This window comes from Oryctolagus cuniculus, chromosome X, assembly GCF_051225735.1.
Source record: "Oryctolagus cuniculus isolate XC-2025 breed Fujian yellow rabbit chromosome X, ASM5122573v1, whole genome shotgun sequence".
Classification (NCBI taxonomy): Eukaryota; Metazoa; Chordata; class Mammalia; order Lagomorpha; family Leporidae; genus Oryctolagus; species Oryctolagus cuniculus.
Genome location: NC_142888.1, coordinates 25,527,221 through 25,535,306, shown reverse-complemented (window position 1 = coordinate 25,535,306; position 8,086 = coordinate 25,527,221). Strand labels below are relative to the sequence as shown.

General features: G+C 56.0%; 1 long non-coding RNA gene across 2 annotated transcripts; it reads right to left on the bottom strand.

The window, feature by feature from the left end:
- Positions 1–2,841: 2,841 nt before the first annotated feature.
- On the bottom strand, positions 2,842–7,861 carry LOC149119582 (uncharacterized). Of its 2 annotated transcripts, none has more exons than XR_016227793.1 (3): positions 7,682–7,861; positions 5,431–5,618; positions 2,842–3,535 (listed from the first exon to the last, which is right to left on the bottom strand). It is a non-coding gene; the product is annotated as an uncharacterized LOC149119582 (long non-coding RNA). The 2 variants fall into 2 exon arrangements; XR_016227792.1 differs by lacking the exon at positions 7,682–7,861 and adding an exon at positions 5,932–6,584.
- Positions 7,862–8,086: the final 225 nt, after the last annotated feature.

The window sequence follows — 8,086 nt, the reverse complement described above, 5'->3', positions numbered from 1 at the left end:
CCAGGGAGGTGTGGCTCAGGTCCAGGGAGGCAAGCCGGGACCCCAGGCTGGTGCCAGCACAGGTGAGTCATCCGGTTTCCTGGATCCTGGAAAATTGTGCCCTGGGCAGCTTTTCGAGGCTGTTCTTTGAAGTCTTCAAGATGAAAGCTTTGGAGCCGTGGCCACTCCGCACTGCAATGGAGGTGGCGGCCTACTCCTTGCAGGGAGGGCCGAGGGGTAAGGGTAGGGTACCACTTTGGCTCGCCTTGTGGAGACAAGCCTCAGAGCCTGGTGCCTTCCCAGATGCTGCCAAATGGTAGCGGGGCCCCAGGTTGAGAAACACATTGGATGTCATAGGTAAGAATTAGTCGATTGCTTAAGTAGTAGGCATTCCTGTTCTGTCAGTATCTCGAATTCATCCTAGGGCGTTCATCAGAGCCTCTGGGTTTTGTTGGTTACATCGCCACAGCGCGCTGCCACTGATGACTAAGAAGTGTGTCTGGATTATCAACAACCCCGAAAATACTCCGAACAGCGAAAACCTTCCCCTCTTAAAGGTTGCGCTTAGCCCCTGCCCCCTTCTTAATTTTCTGGCCCTTGAAGGCGCACGGTTAGAGATGTCTAAAGAATAGGGCTGATGGCGTGAGCAGCAGAAGTATTTCCGGGTCTGATTTCATTGGATTGCTCTTTTTTGCACCTGATATTTGAAGTAAACCGAAACTGCTTGGCTGGTGTTGGTGTCGAGGGGTGCTGAGCGGGAGGAGAACTGGTCGGGGTGACCCGAGCAGGTCTGATGACGGTGCAGGGAAGGTTGCTGCAGTTTTCGACATTAAATATTAACGCTGGGCATTAATAATGAAGGCTGGCAGTTCCTTTGGCGGTGTTGCGGAGCGTGTCTCGCACCAGCCTGGGAGCTCAGCAGGCTCCGGGCCCACCCCCTGCCTGAGTGCTGTGGCCAGAGCCCCCTGTTCCGGGAGGTCAGGAAAGCTAGGGCAGACAAGCCGGCCTGGCCTGGGCGCAGATCGCGCACGCGGAGGCGGCTCCGTTCATTGTCCTCCCTGCCGGCTGACCGGAAAGCCGCTGGGCGCAGGAAAAAGCAGGAGGTGGATGTGCAGGGTGGAATGGACTGAGAGGCTGGGGAGGAGGGAAGCACCTCCTGGGGACAGGTCCTGGGGACAGGCTTTTGGTCTCAAGGGGCACCGAGGGGCCTGACTCTCTGGTGGGGCTTGGGTGCAACCCAACACCTCTCCGGTGGGGCCCCCATCCATCCTCTTCCAGCTTTGTTCCTCTAAGTAGCTATGCCTTCACCTGCATCAGGAGGCGTGAGACTGGGGGAGGGGATGGTAATGGCCGTCCCTTGGGCAGACCGCAGCTGGCCATGCAAACCTGGGCCCCACAGCCTCCAAGCTTACTGATGCTCACCCGGCCTGGCCACCTCCAACTTCCTTGCACGCTTAGCTCTAGTGGCCTCGGACCAAGGCGGGCCAAGGCAAACTTGAACTTACATCTGGGAAGCTGGGCCGGCTGAAGCCTTTGTTTGGAGCTCCAGTGTTAACCCAGTGATGTCTCAGGCGACGAAATGTACAAAGAGTCCAACGTGAAATAGACACTCCGCTGCCCACTTGGAAGCTGGCTGAGTGGGTGCTCATTTTGCTTCGTTTAACAATTAAAAGCGTGTCCTGGGTGGGATTTTTCCCCTTTGCCCACGGCCAGGGGTTTGAGGTAAGCCTCGGTTTGGCTCTAGTACTTGGCACGCCGCCTTCCCTGTGTCAGGGCACGGTGCGAGGGCGGGGTTCCCGCAGATGGCGAGGGAAGCCTGCAGTGACCTGACACATCCGGGAAACACACTTGGCCACGCCCCCACGCCCACCCAGGGAGCACCTATGGTTGGGGCTGCGCTCAGAATGGAGGTGCCTGTTTTCCCAGTCACCCCCTTCTTCCGTGCCGCGTGAACCTGGCCCTGCAGGGCCGGGTCCTTCCGCGAGGGTGGGAAGCCCCATAGAGGAAGGCAAAAGTCCTTTTCATGGGCAAAAAGCGAATGAGTAATGGGTTCTGGAATTTTTCCTCCGAGCATATAAGCCGGTCGGCTCTAGGCTTCTGGCTTCGGGGGCATTGTTCTCAGTAATAACACACAGCACCTTCGTAATCACACAGGCTTCTGTGCGTTCAAGAAAGTAGCAATTTATTCTAGGCAAGACCAAAAAAAAAAAAAAAAAAAAAAAGGTGGCCTTTCTTCATTTTGCTACCTGGGCAGCCGAGATTGGGTGGTGAAGAGGCTGGTTAATAAACACAGGCTTTCTGGAGATCTTCACTGAGCGCCCGTGGCATGTCCAGGAGTGGCGGCGGAGGAGGGGACCGCTGGGGAGGTGCCAAGCCAGGGACAGAAAAAAAGCCCTGAAGACGCTAAGCCCCAAATTCACGCTGAACTTGTGTGCCTGGAAATATACCTTTGAGAAAGATACAGTGGCTTGACGTTCCACGTCCATCTCAACCCTCTTTACACAGCGCAATGGAGAGGGTATTTCCCAGACTCCCTTGCAGCTAGGGTTCCAGGTATGAGGAGGTTCAGCCAATCAGATGTTACCAGATGTTGTTCTTGTGTGAAACTTGACCTTGGATCTTGGAGAGAGAGAGAAATGCATTTTGCAGCTGTGACTCAGCCGCACGGTTTTCGGACTGGCAGTGGTGGCTTGCAGTTGGGTAATGGCTTCCTGAGGGTGGCAGCTCAGTCCTGGTGGTGTGGTTTTGGGGAGCTCTGCTGGAAGTTCAGCCTTGAGTGGCCCGCTGTAGTTCTCCAAATAATCCCAACAGACTTTTTTTTTTTTTTAAGATTTATTTATTTATTTATTTATTTGAAAGGCAGAGTTACAGAGAGAGGGAAAGACAGAGAGGTCTTCCACCTGCTGGTTCATTCCCAAGATGGCCACAACAGCCAGGGCTGGGCCAGGTCAAAGCCAGGAGCCAGGAGCTTCTTCTGGGTTTCCATGTGGGTGCAGGGGCCCAAGGACTTGAGCCATCTTCTACTGCTTTCCCAGGCCACAGCAGAGAGCTGGATTGGAAGTGGAGCAGCCAGCTGATGCTGCAGGCTTCACCCACTATGCCACAACGCCAGCCCCCCTCCCCAGTAGATTCTTAGTACCCTATGAGAAATCCCTATGTCTTTCCACTAGCTGCAGTGCATTCTGGACTTGATCCCTGACCCCTGGCAGCTCTGGTTTCTCCTGGTCTTCCTCCCAGTGTCTGCATTCCACTGTCCCATTCTCTCCCACTCTTCTTAGGTAGGTAACCCCTACGCATCCTTCAAGACTCAGTTCAGACGTCGCCTCTTCCTTGAAGCCCCCCATATGTGTCACCTGCACCTCATGCTTTGTGTCCCAAAGCACCCAGTGCTTCCCATGAGAGCGCTTCTCACACTGGATCGTCACCTTCGTCTTCTTGTCCCTCCTCTGCCGGTAGACTGTGACCACCTTGAAGCTGAGGCCCGTGACTTTCCTTGGTGCTCCTGGTGCCTCGCACAGTCTCTCACACCTCGCAGGGGCTCCGTAAGACTTCCTTCCTGAATTCAAGAACAGCTCGTGGCAAATAGGGTCACAGGTGAAACTGTGGCTTCAATTCAGTAAGGGGGGGGGGCGATAGTAATATTGCCGCGAACAAACAGCGACACCACACAGGAGAAGCAGATGTGGTCCCTAGAAGCCAGCAGAGGCCCCTTCCTGGGTCCGGTTGCCTCATTTGTAAAATGACAGCGGTGGGACATCATTGGTTTTTCCCCTGAACACTGCTTGAAAGTTGTTACGGGGGAGAAAAGGGTTCCATGGGCAAACGAGTTTGGGAAATGCTGGCTTCACCATCCTTAGGACTATAGCACTTCTCAGGGAGTTTTAAAACTAGAGAGAGAGAGAGAGAGAGAGAGAGAGAGAGAGAGAATGAATCTTCCTTCCACTGGTTCACTCCCCAAGGGCCTGCAACAGCCAGGAGCCAGAAACTCAATGTGTGGCAGGCTCCCAGGTATATTCAGTGCACCTGTGTCTCAGGCAGCAGCTCAAAGCGCCAACGCTGAAGCCCCAGCGCCCACGGCCAGCGGCCAGCTTCTGTGCCCTTCCTGTCCGCTAGCATGCGATTGCCTACGGCACGTGGGGACCAAGCCGGTCCCCCTGGCCACAACAGAAGCGGGCTGTCAAGGCCTCCCCCTGCGCCCCGCAAAGAGTGTGGCTTCTGGGATGGGAAGCCATGCTTCTTGGGGCCATCAAGGCACTTGACTGTGCAGCGGCTCCCTGAGTCACCTGACCAAGGAACGCCTCTGTCCATCCGCGTGGATGTCCTAAGGAGCACCCCGGGATAGCCACGCGGGCAGTCCCGTGCGGACCACTGCAACCGTGCGCTTTTAGTGGTTTCCAGACGGCGCCCAGAGCAGGTCCGGATGCTGCTGATGGCGGTGGGGGTGAGGGTGGGGAAGGCGGCGGCCTGGAGCACCACGATCCGTTGTAGAAAGTCCTCCCACCTGGGGCCCTAGAGGTTCATGACGCCCCCATTCTGCACTGCAACCCGCGAGGCTCCGGCCTCAAGGCTGTTGCGGGTGCATAGAACCTTCCGGAAGTACTGCTTCCACAGAGGCGTAGTTGAAGGAGCTGTGTGGCTGCACCAGGAAATCCATTTTTCCTGTGTTGTCACTCCAGGAAAGCGGTTTTGGGAGGTCCCACTTGGGGACCGTCTCCGGGATCCAGGCAGCGTGTCACCGGCCTTGCCCCTTAGCTCTGGGCTGCCGCTGAAGACTCGGCCAGGGCTCGGGGTCCTCCCAGCCCCACCGCCCCCCACAGCCCCCAGGGCAAAGGGGCTGTTGCTGCCTCTCGCCCTGTGCCCTGCCTGCCGGCTGAGTGTTGACCGGGGACGGCCAAGGCCAAGGTGCGCCCCTGCAGGCGCGACCCAGTGGCTCAGGCGCACCCACCCCGAGCCCCTTCTCCGACAGATCCCTCCGCAGCCCCGCCTGCCTTCCCCTAGGCGCGGGGGACGCACTTCCTGTTTATTGCCTCTGTCTTGCGAACCCAGAACTCAGGAGAGGTGGGGCTTCCGCCTGCCAAGGCGGTGGTGCTGGGGGTTCAGTTTTGATCAGAGCCCACCCAGCCCCCTCGTAAATGCCCCGTGGCTCTAGGGGTGGTGGTGGGTGGGCTCCGGGAAGCCCGGGGAGACACACAAATTTGGTCTTGTTAAGAAAACCTGCAGGGATTGAATGGCTGAGAGTGATCATGTTACAAAAGCAGCCCGGCCTGGAGGCCAGGGGCAAACAAAAGGCCCTGGGGGCCTCCTGAGCAGGAGGCGGGGGCGGAAGCTCGGCCCCGAGCGCACCCGCCCCAGCTGGGGCCCAGCCTGCCCCCCCCCCCCCCCCCCCCCCCCCCCCCGGCGACGCAGGCGCCTGGGCCAAACACCTTTTCCTGCGTTCTGGGTGGGGCTCACCTGGGAAGCCACGGTGATTTTCCTGGCAGTACACGGGGCACGGTTAGTGCACGGCGAAACTCCCGAGACACACGGCTGTGTTTCGTATAGAAAATCCTAAGCGTGCAGTTATAGGTAATTTACGTCTCTGTTTTGCGCTCTTTTTTGTTGTTGAATTTCTAACTTTCCGCAGTGGCCGCGTGCTATAGCTAAATCAGGAAAAAGGGACCAAAATATAAAATATTTTATATATATATACACATATACATATACATAGAGAGGATGGTACACTCAATTTTGGAGAAATAGTTGTTCTACGCTTCAATAGAGTTCCAGTTTTAGACAAAAAAAAGTTTATAAAGACTGAATGGAAAGGCATGAAATTGTTATCAGTGTTTATCTCTGGAACTAGGCCTGGTTGAGTGTCCATTTTCTTTTTTTTTTTTTACATTTTCTAAAGGACTATTTTATTTTTTGAAATTAGGCAAAGGTAATTGAAAATGAATGTATTTTTAGTCCTACCTTTATTCGCTCAAGAAACAGATATTGAGAAGCGAGCAGGTGGGAGGCACTGCTTGGCGCTCGGGGTTACCGGGAGAAAGCAAATACCAGGGCTCCCACAGGTCTTGGAAAGGGAGCTGGTGTTGTGTCTGTCTCAGCCCGGGCCTCTGTGGCTACTTGGCATCTGGGAGTGAACCAGCGGATGGAAGATTCTCTCTTTCTCTCTCTCCCTCTCTCTCTGTCACTCTGCCTTTCTGATAAATAAAAATAAGTGATTTTTTTTGTTCTTACGAAAACAGTCCTTGGAAAATGGATTTTGTGCATTTTCCGTGACCCCCCCCCCTTTTTTTTTTGATAGGCAGAGTGGACAGTGAGAGAGAGAGAGAGAAAGGTCTTCCTTTGCCGTTGCTTCACCCTCCAATGGCCGCTGCAGCTGGCGCGCTGCTGCCGGCGCACCGCGCTGATCCGAAGCCAGGAGCCAGGTGCTTCTCCTGGTCTCCCATGGGGTGCAGGGCCCAAGCACTTGGGCCATCCGCCACTGCACTCCCGGGGCCACAGAGGAGAGCTGGCCTGGAAGAGGGGCAACCAGGACAGAATCTGGCGCCCGGACCGGGACTAGAACCCGGTGTGCCGGCGCCGCTAGGCGGAGGATTAGCCTAGTGAGCCGCGGTGCTGGCTCCGTGAGCCTTTTGAAGACCCCTGTTATAGCCTACACCTGACCATCCAGACGTGCCAGCCTAAGGCAGGCCGTCTAACCAGGTGTATACACTTGTCATCTTTCAGGGGCTTAGTCTCAGGTGTCCGTGGTCTCAGGCCCTTCGTCCATAGAAATCTGCCCTGCCGAAGCCACGAAGCCACGTCTGAATCGAAATTGGAAGAATCAGACAGGGCTACCTAAATGAGGCCCTGGAGGAAGGCAGAGGGATGTGCAAAGGCCCTGAGGTAGGATATGGAGAGACCCAGAGAAAGACACAGGTGGAAGTACAGCCTGAGGGGAGTCTCAGGGCTTTGTGAGTGGGTAAGTTTTAAGCAAGGAGATGGGGTGATAAGTGGCACATTGAAAAGAACTGCAGGGGGCCCCTCCCTCCACCCCCCCCCCCGTGTGGGGGGGAATGGAAGCGAAAGACCTGTTAGGAGGCCTGCATCAGCGCAGGGACCCAAGGTGGAGGAGGCTCCCAGGCCTCTATTGGACACAGGCCCTGGTTGTTTTGTGTTTTTGTCACCCTGCTAGTTTCTTGGTTCTCCTTTGCTGTGGCTCAGAGGCCGGGCCCACTTTGGCCCCAGCTGATCTGAGTGGAAGGAGAAGCGAGCTGGAGCCCCACGGGCCCAGGAAGTGCCCAAGTCCGGGAGGGTGCCGCAGGTGCAGGTAGTTGTGCCTCCCCCTGGCCTGTGGTGCCTGCTGACCTAGGAGTGTCCTCCAGCCGAGGCGGGGCAGGGCTGCTCATTCCTGGGACCCAGTGCTCCACAGAGGCCGACTTCACAGGAAAAGAACTTCATTCCCTTGGGCCGTGCAGCACAGGCGCATGGCGGCAGCTCACGCGTCTGTCCCAGGTGCTTCATCCGGGTCTCCCACGTGGGTGCAGGGGTCCAAGCACTTGGGCCATCTTCTACTGCCTTCCCAGACACATTAGCAGGGAGCAGGATGGGAAGTGGAGCAGCCCGGACCTCAACCTTACTCTTTCGGGATGCCAGCCCCTCTGTGTCGTGTGTCTTCTTATAAAGCCACTAGGATTCGGTCTCGGGGACTCCACTCTAAAGACCCTGTTCTTACCTAACCACTTGGCAAGGGTCTCGCTTCCACCTGCCATGGTCGGGTTAAATCTGCAGCCTCTTCATAGCATGAGCTGTGACTTTGGCAATTCAACTCTGGCGTGAGTTTGTAGGAGGAGTCATATCCCAAGCAGCTTCTTCCTGGGAGTGAACTTGGCTGTGAGTCACCTCCCTCCCACGCCTCCCCGGGATTCCCTGGCAGCTGGCTTTTCTTACTCAGTGGCTGGGCTGGCTTTTTTTTTTTTTTTTTTTTTTTTTTAGCAAAGGGTCCTCAAATCCGGATCAGAGTCCAGGTGTCTGTCCATGTATAGGCTGACTAAAGATTATGTCTCCTAAGGGGGAGACACGCGACCATCTCCCACCGGTGCTGCCGTGGTGAGGAAAATCCATCATTGCCAAGCCTTCC